Source organism: Cygnus atratus, chromosome 6 (assembly GCF_013377495.2).
Source record: "Cygnus atratus isolate AKBS03 ecotype Queensland, Australia chromosome 6, CAtr_DNAZoo_HiC_assembly, whole genome shotgun sequence".
Taxonomy (NCBI): domain Eukaryota; kingdom Metazoa; phylum Chordata; class Aves; order Anseriformes; family Anatidae; genus Cygnus; species Cygnus atratus.
In genome coordinates this window covers 36,270,633-36,292,464 of record NC_066367.1, presented here as the reverse complement: position 1 = coordinate 36,292,464, position 21,832 = coordinate 36,270,633, and positions in this window count along the sequence as shown.

Below are 21,832 nucleotides of genomic sequence, written 5' to 3'. Positions count from 1 at the left end.
CATCGAGATGCTGAATTGTCCTTTCTCAGTGTGAGCAGGCAGTAGCTCTCTTTAACATTGCTCTATTAATCAGTCAAAAAGCTGAGGGAGATCCAGTGGCAAATGGTAAATGTTCAGATATTTTTCTGGCACTGCAGAGTTGTAATTTTGCAGTAATCATCTGTCTTATATGTTGGTTTCTCCCTGTTTCTGCTCGATCAAAGCGCAACTTGGCTCTGGATGTTGAATGTGGTCTTCTCAGGGAAGCGTGCATGGATGTGGTAGTCACATTTGGTAGAGCCAAGTAGCAGAACTTCTTGCATTTCCTATCTGACTGCATCATAAATCTTCACTAAGGCTATCACACCTTGCACCAGCAAGAACAAATTAGAATATTTTTTTTACTATTGGGGAAACTGAGGCATGGTACGATTAAAGTGACTTGGTCCAAGTTTCACAGCGAGTCGCTCTCCAAACCAATAAAAGGAAAGAGGAGATGCTGCAACGTCATGCTATGGCTTGTGGCGAACAGACTGCGCACGTAGTGCCATGAGACTCGATACGCCAGAACTCGATGGTTTTGACTCAAGACCGCTGATGCCTCCAGAGCACATCCTGACCAGGCCCACGGCCGAAGGAGGTCTCACCCAGCTCCTTAGCGAGGTGATGTCCAGCTTTGGCTCACTTACTGATCGGTGATACTGTAACCATTCCTAGCTAGTCTGAGCAAGGCTTCATCTTGATGGAAAATTTTCCCTCAGAGTTACAAACCCTTGCAAATAATGCTTTATAATAGGAACACTCTCAGAACTTTAATTATAGGGTAATAAATAGCAACGCGGCATTATCCTCGGATACTTCTTTACATTCTTAGTGAATATACACAGCTGGTCCAGAGCATGAAAACATCCTTGCCGCATCTCCTAGGTCCCGGAGGCTGGCCTGGTTTTTGGGGCCAGCCCGGCCCGTTTCAGGGTCCTCTGCCAACGGGGTGCCACAAGGCCTCAGGTGGGCCGAGGCGCTGTTACCCCCCCGGTGGTCTTCCCCTCCCGGCCCAGGCTGGGTGCCGCAGCAGACCGAAACAACCTGAGGAGTTTTGGCTCGCAGTTTGCGAAGATCAAACAAGCCAGCCTCTCTGCGCTGCTTCATTTAAAGCCTTCACTTCAAAAGGTCACAGAGGCAAATTGGGATCTCGGTCCCGTTGTTCCTCCACACATGAGTAATCTGAGAATGCACAGACCTGATCTTAAGAGTAAAATGACAGAATTAGCCCCGACTTACTTTCATATTTATTGATGTTTCGCCTGCATTGACACCGCGACTGCGAGCTCTTTGCTGGGAGCTGCGGCGCGCGGCTGAAGCGCGGTGGGTTTCGCTGACTCCTACCAGACGGCTCCTCGCCTCCTGCATCAATAGCAGGCCAGGCACCTAATCCCCCAATCCTTTTGTCTTAGCGTTTGAGATCACAGGAAACACAGGTTTATTCCACATGAGAATTGTCTTTTGCCGTCTAATGGAAAAGAAAATCCTAAAATAACCAGGGAATTTTTTTTTGCAAAGCGTTTCCAGCGCTCCCAGCCCCACTCGCTCGTGCTGCAGGCACCGCGAGGAGCCGCGCGGCAGCCCAGCTTCACCCGCGCTCGCAGCGCCGAGACCTCTGACTTAGCTCAAAGCTGTTCCGAATTAGGAGGCTAGATTTTTCTAATTGCATTTTTAAAGACCGAGCCAGCAGTTCATTAGAAGCCATGGAGCAAATTCTGCTTCTCTATTACACCAATATAAATCTTGAATGAATTTATCTCAGGATAACTGGGAGGGTAGAACGTACCTCCCATATTGTTCCTCAGATTATTAAAAGTTACAGGGCCTTGAAAATTAAATTCACCTTTCCCCGTTCGAGCTGTTTACTCTTTGTTTCTTATTCCAGTAAGGACAGTTGAAATGAATTAGTCGGTCTCATTTCTGCTCATAGTCACTTTTAAGTTTGGTTCTCATGTACTAGCCCAAGACTAGTTTGTGTGGAAAAGGCTGGAGGGCATTTTCTTTCAAACAAATTGTTTTCATGGGAATAATTTCCTAGAGAATTATGTTAAAACATTTCCATCAATCCCTGATTTTGCAAAAATATTTTCCTCTTCTATATCCTTGATTTGGGGCCTCGGCAATTCTTTATTTACAGATATAAATGAGCACCTTAATGAAAGTCCTTGAGAATTTTACCCTCTAATAGGCTAACCTTATTTAACTGAAATACTTTTTAAGTGATTCAGCCTGGTAAGCGAGGCTTCGTCTTGGAGGAAAATTTTGCCTCTGAGTTATGAACCCTTGCAAATAAGGTTTTATAATAGAAACACTGTCAGAACTTTAATTATAGGGTAATAAATAGCAATGCTGCATTATCTTCTGATATTCTTTACATTCTTAGCGAATATACACAGCTGTTGCTGGGGACTGATAATCGAGGGCTGTGGAGCTGCGCTGCGGCTCTGCCCGCACCCTGCCTGGAGGCAGCGGCAGGGAGGAGGAGGAGGAGGAGGAAGAAGATGAAGAAGGGGGAGGAGGAGGAGGAGGAGAGGAGGAAGGAGGGAGGGAAGCAGCCGCTGGAGCAGAGCCCCCCGGACTGCTCCAGCGGCCCCGCGGCCGCAATGCCGGCGGCGGAGGCGGCGAGGGGAGGCGAGGGGAGGCAGAGGCAAAGCCCCGCGTAGCGCCAGCCGCTGGGAAGGGGGGTCGCTAGCGAGGAGAAGGACTTCCAGCAGCGGGGCGCCCCGCGGCCGGGAGCGGAGCCGGGCGCTGCCTCCCCCGGGCTCGGCCTCCCCCCGGGGGCTGCCCGCGGCCCCCGGCGCCTCGGTGCGGAGCCGCTCGGCGGAGGCTGCCCCGGCCCTGCGGGTGCGGGGCGGCTGGCCGGGTGTCCGAGCTGCGAACATGGCCCCCGATAAATCAGTAAAAAAAAAATTAAAATTAAGTAAAAAATCCCCAACCGAAGCGCAGCGACGGAGGGCGGCGGTGAGGGCTGGAGGATGCACGCAAAGGGCTTAACCCTTGGGGCTTTGAAGGCGAAACGGGGAGCCTGGCAAGGCCTGTCTGTAAACAATGATAATTAGCCTTTTCAGAAATCATAACGCTGATTAAAATCTCCGATTCATTATTTATTCATCACAGAGCCTCCTCGCAGACGTGGGAATAGGGATTAAAAACCTGGCGGTGCTCAGCCTGCGAGGTACCGAGGAAGGGGTTAAGGCGAAGGCGAGGAGCCCAGGCCCTGGGAATGCTGCTCCTCGCAACCAATACTTTCTCCTTCCCTTCCTGCCAGGAATACTCCCATTCCCCCAAATTTTGGTATCGTGAAAATGTTTCTCATACTAAGTACAAGTGTTAGACTGAATCCAGTTGGTACTGAAATTGCAAACACACTTTCACTCCTAGAAAAGCCAGCAGAAAGGAACTTCTTTTAACTCCATAATAGCAGGTTCCGTGGTAAATGAACAACCGATGGTCAGCTAGCCAATTATGGTATAAATATCCGCTGTTTACAGCGAGGTGTTAAATGAGCCCTCCGAGCACAAAGGATCAGACTGTCTAAGCTACAATTTGTGCTTCATCCCATTATGTCTCCCCTAAAAAGGCCCGTGCCATTGTAGGTAATGTGCGCGCAGAACATATTTCTTTCTGTTGATTTTAGTTTGCTTTAATTCAATACACACTCTTGTTTACTTTTTAAAATTTAAATAAATGTCAGAATTGTATAATTTCTATGTTAACAAAGCAGTGAGCAAAATCCCTTGTATGTTTATAAAATATTATTGTTTAATTCACATAGTTTAGGAATTCCAAATGTTGAGAATAGGAAGGAGGCCAAATACCATCTGTTTATAACTATGATGCATCATCATATGTGTACTTTAAAAAAGAAGAAGAGAAAAAAAAAGCTTGGTCAATCATGCCACTGTTCTATCTGTTAGGAATATGGTGAGGATTTAAAATCGCTCTGTGCAATTTGCAAGAAATTTCAGTGTGGTTTAACTCCGAGCAGGGATGTTCGGAGAGTTGCTCACTCCTGTGTTGCTGTTGGGTGACTTGAATGAAATGCTCGTGTGCCCGAACTGCTGCAGGCACGGATTCAATCACTTTCTCCCAGCTTCGGTATTCCCCCATCCTGCAGTCCAAGAAACAAAAATAGGAAGGGTTTTTAAACTCCTTGTAGATTTGGGGTGTGCATGTGCATTTGCAGGTTCATTTCCAACCGCTTCAGACATTTGTTTTCCTGGATTTTTAAAGACAGAAGAAAAGCTTGCTGATTTTCGTAGCCTGTCTTGCAAAACACAGGCTAGAGACCATCATTCAGCTGATTCTGCAAATGTTTAAGAAAAAAAAATCTCTCTCGAATGTTAGTAGGTTTAAGTCCAAGATAAAATAATACATTCCATACTGTGGAGTTGTGCACAACGTGTATTTTAAAGAGAAGGTAGTCTGCAGGCTTAAAAACAAAGAGAGTATCTCCAAGTTAAGTAGATAAGAAGATTTTTTTTTTCCAAACCCAAGTTAATTAGCTAGTACGTCAAGCCTCATAGACGTCTTCCTACCTTTCAAGGGCTGAAGAATCCCCAGTAAATGTACTTAAACTTCCTAGCGAGGGCCAGTGAGATGAATGCAGAGATTAGGGCGAGCATTACCGTGCCTTCTCAGTGCATCCCAGCTGCAGTTCATGGTACTATTGATAATGATGCTCAGAGTTACCGAGGTGGTTTCTGAAACTCGCATATGGGGTCCTTTCCCCAAGGATGAGGAATAATAGCGGCACTCAGGTGGTACGGGCAGGGTAAGAACAGATTTTCAGTTATCTTTGCCTGGTGTGCGGTGACTTTTCTGTTGCACTGATTTAATCTATGGAGAGGTACACTTAGGACAAGGGCTGTAATTTTCTGATAGAGCAGGAGGTTTTGTTTTGTGTTAACTATAAAAAAAAAAAAAAAGCACAGGTGAAGGGAAAATGACCGTGCTTGTTGGAGCCCAGCCCTGGCAGAGTCGCAGTATGAAACGTTTTGTGGCCAAACTCTCAGCAATTTCTGTAATACCACAATTTAGCATACTATATGCCGTGCTGAAATGCCTGTGACTTCGTTTTTGAACTTCTTCCTTTCTACTGTTACATCTAAGTTGCAGCATCTTGAATTACTTAGCTACACCCAGACAGAAAGTTACAGCTTCTAGCTCCATGCGCTGTACCGAGCTGTTACTGCTAAAAACTGGCCCCACAGTGTGAAAGCCCTTTGCAACCCCTTTCTGTACATCTTCCATCATAAGCCATTCTTTAGGGCACCAGTTTACTATCTTGAAGGACTTTTTTTTTTTTTTAATTAGAAAAAGGAAATGCCTCGTACACCTTTCTTAAGCAACCTCTGTGGGGCAGGTGCCATCGATGGAGGTTATCTGCTACCGTCTGATGTGTTTAATCTGTTCATTCTAGCACCACAGGAGTGAAAACCGGGACAAAAGGCACATTCTGTCATTGCGGCTTGCAGAAATTCATAAATGTGAAATGTATACATTCCCAACCCAACAAAGCTGGTGTTCTGCGCCAGTGTCAGATATTCGGGCATGCATTCCTGCATATTACTTCGTATTTTCCATGGCTATGCGATCCTTGGTCTCCCAAGCTGAGATAGCAATCAAGGGGGCAGATTGTCCAATTATGATGTGCATACCTGTCCACTAGGAATTATATGGAACCCTCGCACTCATTTATCACTTCATTTTTACACGCTGGAGTAGTTTTATGAGATACACTGATAGAAGCAGTTTCAGAGGTTGCTAAATACCATGTTCATTGCATGCTTGGTTTCATGCAGTTCCTGGGCGCTGGAGAGGCGGTGCAGAGGGATGGGTATCTCGAATCTCATCCAGGCACAGGTATAAATTCCACGCCGAGGGCTGCGGTTGAGGCTCTCGTTTTGATATTAACGTAGGCGTTATTCAGACAACACCCAACATCTACCCAGCGCAGCGGGCATCTCAGCTCTGCCCCACACAATATCCAGGTAGGGAGATATTGGGAGATCCTTCCAGATATTTCTATCGGTGCTCAGGCTCTCAGCCCTGGGGAAGGGGTGTGCCTCGCACGGCCAGCTGACAGCCCGTGCCCCACCAAAACACGCCGCAGGAGCACGACGAGTGACAGGAGGACATGGCAGAGCAGGCCTGGCCCTGTACGCCTCACGCCTCGCCTCCCCTCCAGCAGCGCCAGCCGAGGGCATTCGTCATCTCCTGAGCTCCTGGGCATTAACGTTTAACCAGCCCATAATTTGGTTTTTAAGTGAAAGCCCGGAGATTAATAAACTTAATCTAGCGCTCGCACAGATCTGAGGACAGCCGACCTCTGCCCTCTAGAGACCCAGGCTCGTTCAGGCCTCTGCAGCAGAGGGGGCCCCACAGTTGTCGCGTCGCAGCGAGCCCCGTCCCCCAGGGGCTGCAGCCTGCCACCCTCTGTGTCTGCAGCAGGCACAGTGGTGACAAGGAATTTGTTTCTTTTATTTATGCCTCCTGCCTCTAAAAGGGTCAATGTTAGCAAACGTGGCTCCCTTCGCCGAGGTAGCGGCCTGGAGCAGCCCTCCGGCCCTGGGGGGAAGACAGCAAAAGTAGGATTGGGACTCCTTCTTCCAATTTGTCTGCATTTAAAAAAGGGGAAGAAAAAAAAAAAAAAGGAAGGAAGGAAGCTGGAATGTGTCTCTGTTTAGGGTCACAGGTTTGCAAGTTTGGGTATTATCCTGCAAAAATCCCCAAATCAGCAAAGCCTTTCATGTTGAAGTGTTCAGCCAACAGAAAGGCTGCCTCAGACTGCAGAGCATTATGTATGGATTTCTGTGCACGTTTCACGTTGTACAATTCTTTGGAAAAATTTGGATAGGAGTAGTTTGTCAATGCTATTAATAGATATGTTTAATGCAGAAGTGTGCAATGTGATGAACAGCCTTGGCAGGAACCATATCCAGCCTGATTGCATTGTAATACTGTTTGATGCAGCAGTATGTTTGATCAGTTACAAGTGATGAGTATCATATCACATCAAACAATTTAATACAGTCTCATTGTATGGAATTATGGCTGCTGTCAATCAGCATGTGGCCTATTCCTTACAGATCTGTCTTTGGGAGCTCGAATACAATGGCAGCTACGTATGCATTAATAAATAAAATGCTGCTGAAATCCCATACAGACCTGTTGAGATTTTTGTTTCTCTTTCATGGTCTTTTTGTTTTTGTTTTATTTTATTTCTCCCTTTTTCAGTGCTGGTATGGAGATGGGTTCACCTGGTCAATAGGACAGCCAAGGGTGGGGCCTGGGTGCTTTGAAGAAAGCTTGGAAAACATCTAACAAAAGTGCATGGGAGCTGTGAATTTTGTTTTTGTGAGCAGCAGTCTGAGGATAAATCCACTGAACTTGTTTTCTGCTGAAGCTTCACAGTGTCTCTTTTCTTGGCTTTCCTCAGGGGGAGGAGAGGCTACCTATTAAAAATGCATATGTTTTGTCTTACTGCTTGGCGCACCTCACTTGATAACCCCCTACTTTGATTTGGGGATGGCACTCTTTGAACTTAAAGTCTCTTCCTTAGGACTGATATATTCAAGGTGCTGGAGGGGAAGCCTGTGTCAGATGAAAGATACGTATGTAAATAACAGTACAGAGGTGGGGTTTAAGGCATTACACATTTTACTATCAGTTTCAGACATGTGCTGCTCTAATGCCGGCTTTCCTTGCAAAAGCTTCAAGTCCCTAACACGGCGTATGGTTTTTAATGAAGTCATACTCCGCTGCCTACAACTGCGGGGTCACGCTGCACTTGTACGGGAGCACTGATTTCAGTAATGTTGCTTATTGTGGTCAAAGAGGGCAGAAGATTGCCTCTTTGCATCGTGTGGCTCTGGGGTTTTGGAGCCTGCACAGACAAATTGATCACATTGCAGTAGGCCACGCATTCAGAGAATAGGGGTGGCACAATGGAAAGCCAAATTTCAGCAGCTGATTAATCAATGTAATGACAGTAACTTTTTCCACCTTTCATTATGCTCTCAGCCTGAAAATCTAAATAGCACTGGTACTTGAAAGGGAAACCTCAGAAGAAATTTTTAGAGATACTGAAGGAAGTGGTTGTTGACTTAATAAATGACACATTTCCTTCTACATAACAAATGATCCTAGAGGTTGAAATGAAACGTGGTTGTAGGGCTAGAGTTAGAAACAGGGATATCTGCCATAGAGAAATATTTCTAGTGGACGTTGAGGTGGTTGCTGCTGAGCTCTGGTTTGGAGGGGGCAGCCTGGCTCTCCTTCGCACGAGTTGCCAGCTTTCCAAAAACTGCATGGAAAACCACTGCAAAGACCTTACAGCACGTCTGTAACTCAAACAAACGAATTCTGGGGAATCCTTATTAGGCAAATAAATAAACAGAGACCCAGCTTGCTCCTGTCATATCATTCTCCTGGTAATTCCCGAGCACTGCTCAGCCAGGTGTTTCCTCTGCCTTGAACCCAAGCAAGATAGACAGGACCCCACGCTCCCTGTTTGCCACAGGTAGTTCTGCTTCCACTTAATTCTGGAGCCTTGTGCATTCTGTGGGCTATGAAATAGCCACAGTTGTGGACTGCTCCTGCAAATGAATCTGATCAGTTTGGAGCTGAAGGGCTCCGTGATGTCTGCTGGTTTAGGTATTCTAGGGTGGAAGGTAATGTAAAGGTAGTATAAAATAATGTTTGCAAGTGTGCTTACAGCACTACCGGCTTGTTAGGTAGCTATTAATGATATTCCAGAATCACACAGTACCCAAAGCAGAGTGTGTCCTGTCCTGGTTCATCACATGCCAGGCGTTAATTGACAATGGCTCTGTCTGAGGCCATGATCCAGTCAAATCCTGCGGGCCGTGCGGGTCTGGATAGTATTTAGATCAGAAAACTCATCCAAGCAAGAGTAGCATTGGTTTGCCGCTAATCCACAGGAGAGCAGTACCTCCGTGAGGTTATTTGTAGATTATAAGGCCAAGAAAGGACTTTTTGGATCATCTGGTGTCACGTGTATAACACAAGCCATATGACTTCCCTCAATTAATTCCTGTTTGAACCAGAAAACCTCATCCTCTACCGGTCTAAAAATTGCCAGTGATGCAGAAACCACCACAACCTTTGATATTATTAGACACGGTGCTTTCGGAGATACTTTCTCTCCAATGAGGAGCCAAGAATGGCATTTGTCTCCTGTGATTATTCAATATTTGTTGCTAGAGCAAGGACGTCAGCTGTAGCACTGAGACCAAAGTCCCCTAAATATCCATGTCTTTCGCCTGGGTTGCCCTCATAATCCCGCCTCGATCCGGCATTCCTCATTTTGCCCATTTTCTGGGGTTGCTGTCACAAAAGGCAGCTCCTCAGCAGACACCGCGGTGATTCTGAGCATGGAGCAGAATTGTCAACGTATGGTACATTGATAAATAGGGGTCCCCGCACTAGCTTGATGGGCTTTACCAAAGATAACCAGAACTGACATTGCTGAGAAGATAACCAAACCTATCATTAAAAGGCATTGAATTCCTATGCATTTTAGGGGGTCTAACTAAAAATAATAATAATTTAAAAAGCAGTGCTGTTGGTGTAGATTGTGAAACTGTTGCTGTTCACTGGGATGAAAGGCACCACATGTGAGACACTTTGCTGATTTTTTATCTTCAGAAAACTTGTTCTTGAAGAGTACGGGGGTGGAGTCTGATTTGTGCCGGCCGTAGGGCAGCGTTTCAGGGGCTGGTAGCGTGAGTGAGGGTTGGAGAACGAGTGTGGAAGTCATTCCTCCGTTACACATGAACGTAATGAGCTCAGGGTTAGCATTGTTGAACTAAAATGTCAGAATGTAATTATAAGGAGAAAAGTTTTTTTTTTTTTTTTAAATAATCCTGTAGAATATTAACACTGATTTTTGCAGGCACTCACCCTCGTTTGCACAACACATGCACTTCTCTTTTCTAGCTGCACAGCCTATGAGACCTGGGAGTGGAATACCATTTCTCAGTCAGTAAAATATGCTTTTGAGCCCTCCCCCTGCCTGCCCCTGGAGTACGGTTCAGCCTCCCCTTCCCTTTCTTGGAGGGTGCAAGCCCTGCACGCATCCCTGGTGCCTGCACCAGTGCCATCTACCAGGAGATGCTCGGGCTGGTGGCCCAGAGGTGGGCATGTCCCTCCTGTCCCCCGCCCCCCCGCCTCCAGCACAGGACCCCCAGCAAGATAAATGTAAAGAGGACAGCTAATAAAGGATATCCACATCCCAGTCCCAGATTTTCTGTTTTAAACATGCTGCACAACTGACGCCGTGACACGCTGGCGATAGGATGGAGAAAAAATCCTGTGCCAGATGACTGATGGGCACTCATCTCTTTTAATTAATTGGGTTGAAGAACGCCTCGTGTCGGATTGAATATAGGGGCTCTTTCAGCCACGTTTTTCTGGATGCATATATAGATATATCTAACTGCAGATTTGAAAGCCCAGCATGAAGTCTCATAAATGATAAAAATATGTATATACTAGAATTATACACACACACATACACACATTGGATAAATTGATGCTTGAGCATATACGTGTGTATATAATGTTCTGTTCTCTGTTCTGAGAGGCATTTATAAATAGATTTTATATATATATCTATTTCTATTATTCACAGCTCTATGTGTGTGTATTGCAAAATCTGTTTTTTTCTGGTATGCTCTTTAGTTTTTTGCAGGGTAATATATCTGATTTCTCTTTAAATTAAATGAATTTATTTGTCTGCCTTCCCTTAATGGAATCAGTTTTGATATACTCTTTGTTCATGCTGTTACAGGCTTCAGTCTAAGGGCTCTTTGTATTAACTTTTTAAAGTTACATTACAAAGAGGTTTTAAGATTTCCCAACAGGCTTTTATTTAACCAGGGCTTTTGATCTCAAACCTGCTGGGGCCTAGTGAAATCCTTACCAATTCTCCAGTAACTCCTCACTATTGGAATTTGAAAAGACCCACCTGAAGGATTTAACTCGCTGTATGGCTTCAGCCATCCTTTAGATGCTTCTATTCATGCAGACAGCGAGGGGGTCGAGGGCACCCTTTGTGATCCTCCAAGTAGCCTAAGGTGCCCTTTGCATAAGTTGTACTCCTGAGGAAATAAAAATCAGGAGGACACAAACCTATATACCTTATTTCCTGCTATCTTTACTTAAAGGAGGAGCACAGGGGGTCTGCTTAACATCCTTTGCTACCTAAATACCTTTTGGACATGGGAACTCAATAAAGGAACTTTCATTGCATCCATTACCCTACTGCGGTGCATAGCAAATTAGATTTAAAAGGGTACTTTTTCCCTTACAGCTATTTCTATCATTTTCTTTAAAATTTCAATTTAGTGTCTAGTGACAGAATATTCTGTAATGTACATTAGAACTATATAACACCAATTACGCTAACTGTGAACATTATTTCGAAAGAATTAGTTATATTAAGTTATAGACAAACCGTTAGGGAAAAAGGTCAGGTTAGGGGAAAAAAAAAAAAAAAAAAAAAGGAGCTATGTGATAATGTTTTAAAGGAGCGACATGAAGTGAATGCTCTTTTTATTTTTTAATCCTTTCATTTTGCATAACCCACACTGAAATTTCTCTATGAGCTTGGCCTTTGGGCAGGGGGATGTCGTGCCACCGTGTTGGTTTACAGCTACAAATCCCGGTATAAAACCTACAGCTGAGTCTTGTGGTTGTGGGGAAACATCGTTTCTTCTATTTTTGGGAGATGGGATTGGTCAGATTCATGAAAAATCTTCTAGCAGACACCGATGGCCAGTATTTGGAAAAAGGAAAAAATGCTCACAGACCAAGCTCTAAAGAATATCATAACTAAGCACATTTTTGTCACATTTTTGGTTGCCTATTTTCTGTTTCATGGATGTAACACACACAATATGTCTTACCTGCATTTTTTGTTAGTTTTCTTAAATCTTTTTTTGTTTTTTAATTTGATGTTAAAATAAAACCACGCCAAACTATGCGGCACAATTTAAATCTACCTTCTTTTTTTCTGTTACTTTTCATGACTCCCCTTCCCATATGTTTATTTGTTTTTGGTTTATGGCTTGTTTTTTATTTACTTTTTTATTTTTTCATTTCAAGGCATAAGATGTTTGGGTCACTTCTTTGTGAGCATCTGATATGGATATGTATTGCATTGGAAATATTTCTGTGAAGATGAATAAAATAAAATTTACTTTAATTCCTTTTTTTCTCTCCCTTAGACCAGATTTAAGACTTCTGCTGGAACAGCACACGGCTTGGTTATTTCAACTTGTAGGGATTCCTGGTGAATCATTTTTGTTTGTTTGACGTCCTGTGGGATCAAACTGCCATGAATTTTGAATGATCTAAAAATTGTGTAGTTTACTTCAGCTAAAACTGCCTTCCACTTGAAAACATAAATCAGCTCAGCTGAAATTCAGTCTAGGTCTTTTTTTTTTTTTTTTTTTTTTTTTAACTGCTGTGGCCAGCCCCAGCTCCAGCTTGAGCCATGCTGCTCCCAGTGGTAGGAGAGGAGCTGCCGTCGCACCCCACTAGCCAAATATCCCATTGCTGCTCGTCGCCTCCCAGCAAGTGAGGGCTCCTTGGGCTGCATAACCAAAACCTAGCTCACAACAGCCCCGGCAAAGTGTCCTGCCTGGCATTGCGGCTGGCAATGGGTTACAGACGGGGTGAGATTTGCTTTGTTTGGGTCTTCTTCCACCAGTCTGGAGCTCAGCAACTTCACAAAGCACACAGGACTCCAAGCCAAGACCCTTTTAACTTGCACACACAGCTCCAAGCGGAGTTGCAGTAGGAGCTTTCACTTTTTCCTCCAGCAGCGAACTGAAATTAAAAGCAGATGCAGACAATGGCATTGTCTCTGGGGAATGAATGATATTATTTTACCAGCTTGACATCTGGTGAGACTAGATTAAAACCCCAAACGTGCTGGGCTAGTCCTGCTTTCTAGATCCTCTGAAATGGGACATATCGTCCCATTGAATGCGTTTGTGGATTCAGGTTTATCTATGAACCTGGAAACTTCTGAATGGGGACTTCAAGTTGGACGTTTGTGTGGTAAGAAGACCCGAACTACAATGGCTAGGTTTATGTATTTGTGGAATGGAGGTGAGACTTTAATATGAGTCCATCTTTATAAGAGAGTGGAAAAAATGCTAAATCAGAAGGGAAGAAGGGAGCTTTTGATTCATGAGGCCCAACAATATGTTTGAATGCATGCCCACATGCACTCATAGGAAAATACCCCCTTTCAAGACCTTTCTTCAATAAAACTCCCAAGCAATTTTCTAGACAACATCATGTTTGCCCAACTCAAAGAGGGGATGCCGTGCTTCCTAGGTATGTCTTTTCCATCGCCCTGTACTCATTTCTATATGTTTTGAAGCATTACAGAAGCCCCTAATTTCCGTGTGCATGGTGATGGCTTTGTTGGGGGAGCAGCACCTGATGGCTGAATAGGCACAAGACACCCAAGCATCCCCGTTTTTTTCTCCCAACTCCCCCTGTGACCTTTGATAAGTAACTTAACCTGTTGTCCTCAGGATCCCCAGTAAAATGGGAGACCTTAATACTTATCTGGTGGGATAACAGTGCTTAATTCTTACCTAATTGGATGACAATACTTACCTACATACCTCACAGGGGTGTTGTGAGGATTAATTAACTAATGTTTGTAAAGTGCTTGGGAGATGGAAAGCGGTATATAGTCGTGCTAAGCACTATTACTCCGTGCCAGCACCAAGACCTTAAAATGGCTAAGGACAGAATAAGAGTTTTTATGTTTTGAAATAAGCCAATTGTTCAAGGCATCTGGATGCTGTAAGTATTTTTAGATGGAGATTTCTAAGAAAGTTGGGAAACAGAAGGGGATAATTATATGACCTTAAACCTTTTTTGTTTCTTTTAGTTGACCGACTAAACATAATCTTAGTTAGGTGTCGTTTGATGAATGTAAAAACTGCTTCTTGGGGTTTAAGATATATCAGTGTTTACTCTTACTGATCAAACAATATTTCTTGAAATAAATATCTCTGTTACAATTTGGACAAACAAATATATTAAATAAGCCAGAGGAAGTATTTATTTCTGTGTTCTTTCTTTCTGTATTTCTTTCTGTAAGCAGCTTTTTTTATTGGCGTAATTCTGCTCTTGTTCCCATTAGGGTAACTGAAAGGTAACACCGCTGCAGTAAATGGAATTACACCAGATACAAAAGCATTATGTGAGAGCAAAATTATATTTATATGTGGTCTGAAATGCAACTTGACACTTGGATTTAAAGAAAAATCAAACCAGCCATTCCTAGAAATATATATAAATGAAACTTTTTTTTCTTTTTCCTAGGACAAACAAAAATTGCTAAGCTCTCTGTTGAATACTGCTTGTTTCATGGCAGCTCCTAAACAGATCTTGCAAAAGGCAGGTCTGGTATACCATAGACCATATTTTTTCTTTCACGGGAGGAAACTTTGCAAGATTTTTGCCTTTAAATATTTTATTTGGTTCCTAATGTGGGCTCTTGGTCCAAGAAAGCAACTTTATAGATACCTAAGCGCCCATTTGTATTTTTTTTGCAAGAGCATTTCTTCAGATCTTTTACTCTGCAATGTTAGAGAAAATTCCCACAAATTCCTGAAATCTGTTAAAATACAGAGCAGAGTGCTTACATTGGTATGTTGTACATTGGCTGTCCCTGTTAAAAACTGCATTTTCATTCTGGATATGCAAAAGAAATTTGATATACTGCTGGGCTAAGTACCAGGATTTGGTTGGCTCTAGGTCCAATTCTTACATTTCTGCGTTGGGCAAACGTAAGAACGGATAACATTTAAAATAAAACCTACCCCAAGGCCTTTCTTATGGATATCAAGTTATTTGAAAATGTAATGGAGACCATTTCCCGCAATCAGGGGTGAGTCAAGGAAAATGGCATCAAAGAGCTCCAGGCAGCCAGGGGGATAACTTGACCAACCCCAAGTGCGCTGCCCGTTTCCCAGCTGCCTGAACAACCAAGGAGACCTCAGGAAGTCAGGTGGAAAGAATATCTTCCAGATTAAACTGGCATTTGGCCCTTCAGCTGCTGCGTGAGCCCAGCATGGGCCCATGGGCGTAGAATCCAGCCTTAGACCACAGGAGGAGGGTGATGTGAAGTATGACTGACACTGTCAGCGGTGAGCTTGTCAGGCTAATGCTTGTAATCTATGCATATAATAGCTATCGAGTGCTTTGGAGTTGACTGTTCCTGAGGAGGAGCTGGGGGGACAAGGGGACTTAGTGTTTGGGGAGAATTAGCTGTATCTAGGCAGCAAAATTTGCAGACTTGGAAGCCTGTTAATTGTGGTGGAAGTACAGTATGCTGCTAACCCCTTGGTGCCTGGTGTTAACATTTCCCAGGACAGGAGCTGTTGCCAAAATGGAGCTGTAGCTGGTGTGTAGGCCCCAAAAGGTGAAAGTGAGGGCAGGAAGGAGAAGGTGGAGAAAGAGGGATGCAGTCTGACATCGGGGAGTCATGGCCACTGGGGTGGCTGTCACTGCAGCAGCAGAGTCAGCTTTTATCTTCCTCTCTGCTTTTGCTTGCACTTTCTGATGGCCTAGGAGTTTCTCCTGAGCTAGACCAGCTCCCAGCACAGCGCTGCCTGGAGGCCATGCTCCTCACGTGGCTCAGCCTAGCCTGATACAGCCACTGTAGTGACAGAGGAGACGTGCTATGGAGCATGATGCGTCCTGCTGTGGGCCTGCTGTCCCACCACCTCCATGTGTGTGAGCATGCTGGAAAGAACTGGGCCGGTTTTTGGACACAATGGGAGAAAAGCTGGAATCTGAGTTTCCATCTATCCATTATGACCTTGGACAAATCATATAACCTCAACATAGGGTAAGATAAACCCCATTTCTACCGTACTTCAGGAACTATTAGAGATGGTGTGGATCCAGGTGCCACCACGATGGAGGTTTGCAGGGCGGCTCCCTGCCCAGAGCAGGACCATGCCCTGTGTCGGGTGAAGGGAGAGAGCTTTTCCCATTATCCCTGCTCTTGCTGCTCTGGGAGAGCTAAAGAAGATGCAGCAGCTGATGGCTTGGTACACCTGGATTTAATTTTTGGTATCCTGCCTTATGCAAATCAACTCTACCTGATGGTGTAGTGTATATTTCCAGTGTACTCACTGGTTTGGTGGCACTCCTTAAAAATAAATAAATAAATAAGTGTGGGCAGAATGCACAACCCAAGGTCAGACTTCAGCGAGGTCTCCCAGACCTTGTAGGCCAAACCTTTTGGCCCTACTCTACCAAGTGCTTAATTACATAACGACTTATTCTTAAACAACTCCAGCTACTAACACTATTCTGCAGGTTACACACACACACACAAAAAAAAGAAGATAGTGCTACTGAGCAGGAGAGATTTGGGTGACATGTAGGTGTCTGAGTGCAGGGCACCTAGTCACTGAGGCTGCCTCTGGCAACCATAAAGAGATGGGCATTCTGAGGATGCATCCTATACTGCAAAACCCTGGCTAGTCTTCATCCTAGAAGAAGGATGTAGGACATGGGATGGGGGGTCTGGGAAAGACAGAGGCAGAGCAGACCCGTGGTGAGCTGTGTAAGGCACCAAGGAAACACTCTCAGAAGGTATCTTGCTTATGGGTTTAACCATAGCTGATTCCATAGGTGGCTTGGTGCAAAGGCTGACAAAAAATCACAAGAAAAGGTTGCAGAAGGAAGGCTGAAGGGCTGTCTTAAGTGCTTTTTTTTGGGAGAAAGCCTAAACTATGTGAAGGACACCCTGTGCAGGATGCCGAGGCCTGTGGTGGAACCAGCCCTATTCCCTCTTGCTTCGGCCCAGCCTCAGCCCTTCGAGCAGGAAAACCTGCAACGAAAATATTTGGGCTCTGCTCAGCCTGCGTGGCCCCTGTATGAAGAATCAAAATGAAGTGTCCTCTTGAGGTCCTCAAGAGATGGAGCTTTCTGCTGGTTAACCATTACTCTGCATTTTCCCCTCCTTACAAAACGACTAAGGTTAAACATTAAGCGCCTGCAGTGAAGGACACCTGTATTTGCTGGTCCCATTATGCGGCTGTACTGAAAAGGCTTTACAGCTGTCTAAATTAGCATAATTAAATCCACATCAATTAAAAAACCTCAATCATCTCTTTCCTCTTCACATGCAGATAGTAGCATTTGTCTGAGGTGCTAAGTGACAAAGGAACTTTTTAGCAGTTGAAGACCGGGCTGAAAGGAAGAGTAATAGGGTTTGTGTATTGTCCCGGGGTTCACCTTAGCACCAGTGGAAGTGATTAGTGGCCGCTGCTCCTCCTGAAGAGGTAGGGCTGCTTTCTGCATCACAATCCTGCCGGTGCACAGAGCCATGCATTAGAGATGTGCATTTTACAACACGCTTCTGCTTCTATTGCTCCTTTATGCTCCATTAATGGGGGTAAACAAAGCCTGGCATGATTTGGCCAATTTCCCCCACCCTACTTTCTTCCTTTTTTGTTTTGTTTTGTTTTGTTTTGTTTTAGGGTTTTGTGTTGTTCTGTGCGGGGAAGCCCCAGTGACCCCCGGAAAGCAGCGAGGCTGCGCTGTGTGATGCTAGCAAAGAGAATTCCTCCAGATGAAAACTGACATGGGGTTCAGGGGTTAATTTCTGGAACAGACACATTTGCATACAAATGAAAAATGATGGAATTTCTGTTCTCCTAAATTTTCAATGTCATCAGCATCAAACAGCAGTCAGTGCTCCCTTGCTGTTTGAAGAATATTCATTACTTCAGAAGAAGGGGCACCTTGTTTGGTATTAATCTCCTCTTCAGGTCAATGACTTAATTTGCTAAACTCCATCTGAAGTGCCACTCACTTTCTGATTTCTCCGCTATTCTTTGTTATTTTTCATAACATGTTCTTAATACTTTTTATATTTGTAAGGGGATACGGTTCTCCTGCATATGTGAGCAGGAGGCAGAATGGCCCTTATTTATTTATTTTCAGCCAAAACGCTCAGCACCCATCTGTATCATTTGTAGCATGTTTTGGTGTCTGCTTCTCTTAAAATCCATGCTTTTTAGCAGGAAAAAAAAATATATAAAGAAATTGTAGACTGGAGTGGGAAAACAAACATTTCTCTTTCAAAACTGATACGCAAAGAGACATCGTGCAACAAGGGTGCAAGGTGTTGTGCCTCTCTCTCACAAACGGGAAGAAGTATAAAAATAAAATAATAAAATAATAATATTCCTTTCGTCCCTGCTTCTGGAAATTTTGAGGATATGCTCAGGAAACTTTGGTGCTCGCTCCCGTTTCCCCATTGTCCCCTCGTGCCTGCGAGGGGCCTGAGGAAGGATCCCATTTCCCCCGATTCTGCCCTTCATGGTTATAATTCCTTTCCCTGAATAGGATTATTCAGGGGATCTTTAGATTTTGGGGGCTCGGGGGTGTTGCTGGGTAATTGGCCGGGGGCAGTGATTCCCACCCGATGGTGGGGGCCGAGGCTGCAGCATGCGGCCCCTCCGGCACGGGGCAGCGCCTCTGCCTCTGGGTTTGTCCCCAGACCCCCTGGTTTTATATGGCTTTCCAGCCAGACTTATTCTCGATTCCAAAGATAATGTTTTTTTTTTTATTTGTTTGTTTTTAATTATTAATCAAATCCATTTTTTTTTTGGCATGATGGCTTATGGAAATGAAGCAATTGCACTGTCTGTTTTTCTGTCTGTCGCCCCCACTAACTTTTGGACCTCTTTGCCAATATCTATCCAGTTTGTTAGCAGGCTAGAGATCTCTAAGGTGTGAAGTGCTTTCCAGTTTTCTTTCCCTCCCCACTCCCCCCCATAGCTAACTCTGAAATGGCAGCATTTCCCGTTTGAACTGGTGCAGACAGCTAAAGCTTTTCTGGAGGCTTTTTGTGACTTGCAAAGGGGAGAAGAGGTGATCTGAGCATTAATTCCACGTGTGTCTTTATGAAGCCTGTTAACAATTAACCAACTCGCTCCGGATGCCTCCAAGTCCAGCTGGGTGAGGTTCAAGATCCTTTGTTAAAAAAAAAAAAATCTACAAAAAAATTATTGGCACATATATTCAATCTGCATGCAATTGCATCTCACTCTCCGCATATCTTTCCTTAAACTGTGAATTTTTGAGGCAGAGGCATCCATAAATGCTTTCATACAGTCCTGGCGGGGCCTTAGGCACTAGGAAAGTAAAAATAAACAGCGACCGCTCGAGGGGGTTGTTATGTTCCTACCTGCAGCATTAAGTTAAGAGTGGCTAAAGGGCCTTGATCCTCAGCCCCAGCCAAGCTGGATTTAGCGTGGGTCATCTGAAGGTGGGGCGATGGGGGCTTTGTGTCAGCTTTGGATGCCCTGGCGTGGGGCAGGGTGGGCTGGCAGAAGGCCCGCGGCGCTGGCCCGCTGCCGCCATCCTCTCCTCCGGGGGCAGCTCGGGGGGGACGGGATAAGCCAGCTTTGCAAAGGCTGCTCTGGGAGCCTGGAGCCACCTCGTTATCCAGAGGGAGAAAACTTTCTCTGTGAGTAGATCTGAATGTGGGAAGGGACCCTGCGCTGAGATGCCTGGGTGCGTACTGGGTGGGGAGCAGCTCCCCTCCAAGAAATTCGGTGAAAACTGCTCAAAGTTCAGGCCTGAAGGGCTGTCCACCTCCATCCCTGTCCTGAGCCACAAAATACCCATGTCAGGGAGGCTGGATTCCTTCCCATCCTTGTACACGAGAAAGCACGGGTGAAAATGGGACTACTGTGAATGTTTTGTACTGGAAACTCAGGCTCCTAGCTGAGGGGCTGGTTCGTGATCACATCTGTCTGTCTTGTTTTATGAATATTGATATTAAAGTCAGAAGAAGAGACTTGTCAGTGTGAGTGTATCAGAATCTGGCACTTGCGTGCTCAAAAACCGGCGCTTCTGCTGCTTAGCTGCTGTGGATGGTGCGGGTTTGTTGCAATAATACATCCATGCCAGCTGAGAATCTGGCCATAAAATGAGAAAAGTTGAGATTCCCATTGTTGAATTAGTTTGGCCACATCAAAAATACGTTGCTCTAGAAATGTGTATATGAATATGCTAATGTTTATTTTGCTAAGCGTATGTGCCAGGATGTGCCATGTGGCTGAGTTAGTGTTACTTTAAGAATCGCAATTTTTTTGCCTTTTCAGACTTTTGAGCTTTTAAACTTGTAAACATAACATTTTGTTGGCATAGGTTTCTAGGATTTTATGCATACAGCTGACTTTTATCTTCACTTTTTGCATCACCTTAATATTGTAAGAGAGAAAGCACTCATCTGTTTATGATAAGTTTATCAGAAATACTCCAAAGTTTTCCATGACTAAGATATTGTATTGTTATGGTGGCTTGCTACAGGGTAATTCTGAGACAACAAACAGAATATTTCAAAGCCCAGATGTCCTGTTTAGACAAGGGGGTTTATATTGATTAGAATCTGCTTTCACCTAACATCGTGTAGTAAATATCACAAAGACGTAATTAGAAAATTTGGTACAATATTTAGTCCTAGTCCCTGTGTGCCAGAATTGTTTGACTACTGAGAAACTGGAGCTTGTTTGCATCCCAGTGTGTTGTGAAATGCAAACTTCAAAGAAAATATTATATCTCCCAACTCCAGCTCGTGAGAGTCTTGGAAGTATAATACAGAAAGGCTTAGCAATCCCTGCTGAGGAAAGGGCAATTTGACACTGAAACTACTGCTGGAGCACCACTGAAACACTGGTGGGCAAGGAGTGTGCGTTAGAGGAGCCGAGCTCCAGCCTTGGGAGCCAGGGAGGGAAAAAGCACCCGAGTCGCCGTGAAGATGTGCAAGTTGGCCCAAATACACGCGTCTCGTGTCTGTGTTTCTTTTTTCCCTAACTGCATATATCTGCGTGTTTGCTTCATAGGCTTTCCATAAGATTGGGGCCCTTGCAGTATTCAAATAAAATATTTAGATTTGCAAAACTTCTGGAAGCCAGATTTTAAGGCAAAAAAGAATTTTTTTGTCAGATTGTCAATGTCTGAATTTCATCACAATCTGTTCAGCTGTTTGTTGCAGGCAGGCGTAAAACATAGTGGGTAAGTGTGTGTTTGTTCTTCTTATACATATTGAAAGACGGCTGCCTAATCCTCTTGATGAGGAAAGCTCTGTAAATTATATACATCTGCAGACTCTGTGTAGTACAGAAGCAAAGAGGCAGATCAGCAATTTGAGGGAGCAAATAAAAGTTTTCTTGCAACTTGGTGATCAGGAAGCTTTTAGCAGCCCAGCCTCCTCGTGATGTCATTTAGCCTGCTTGTTGGAATGACCCGAGTGTTTTGCCTTAAAAACTTTGCCTAGGAGGCCCTTCGACACACTTAACGATTCCTGGTAAGAGAAAAAAATATTTGCTGATGACAGCTCTGAATATATTCTCTTTAATTGTCACTTATGTCTCTGTCCCATCCTCTGCACCGCACTAAAAATAGTAACTTGGGCTGATGGTTTCAACACCATCTAATGCGTGTGTATTATTGCACACAAACCTACATAAAAATGTCAGGAATGAGACCTAAGCCAGGAATAAAACTGAAAATCGCAAACATGAGACAAGACCCAAATAATGAGGGTGTTACACGTAGATATTATATCGGTATCTCTGCAAATACAGGTGGGCAGAGCTGTGAAGTTCCTACTCCTTTCCATACTTAGAGGGTGCCTAGAATAATATTTGCCTGTTTTATTTGTAAATAATTTGTAGGTAGCACTTATATTTATCCTTAGCCTTCCTCTGCTTCCTTTAAT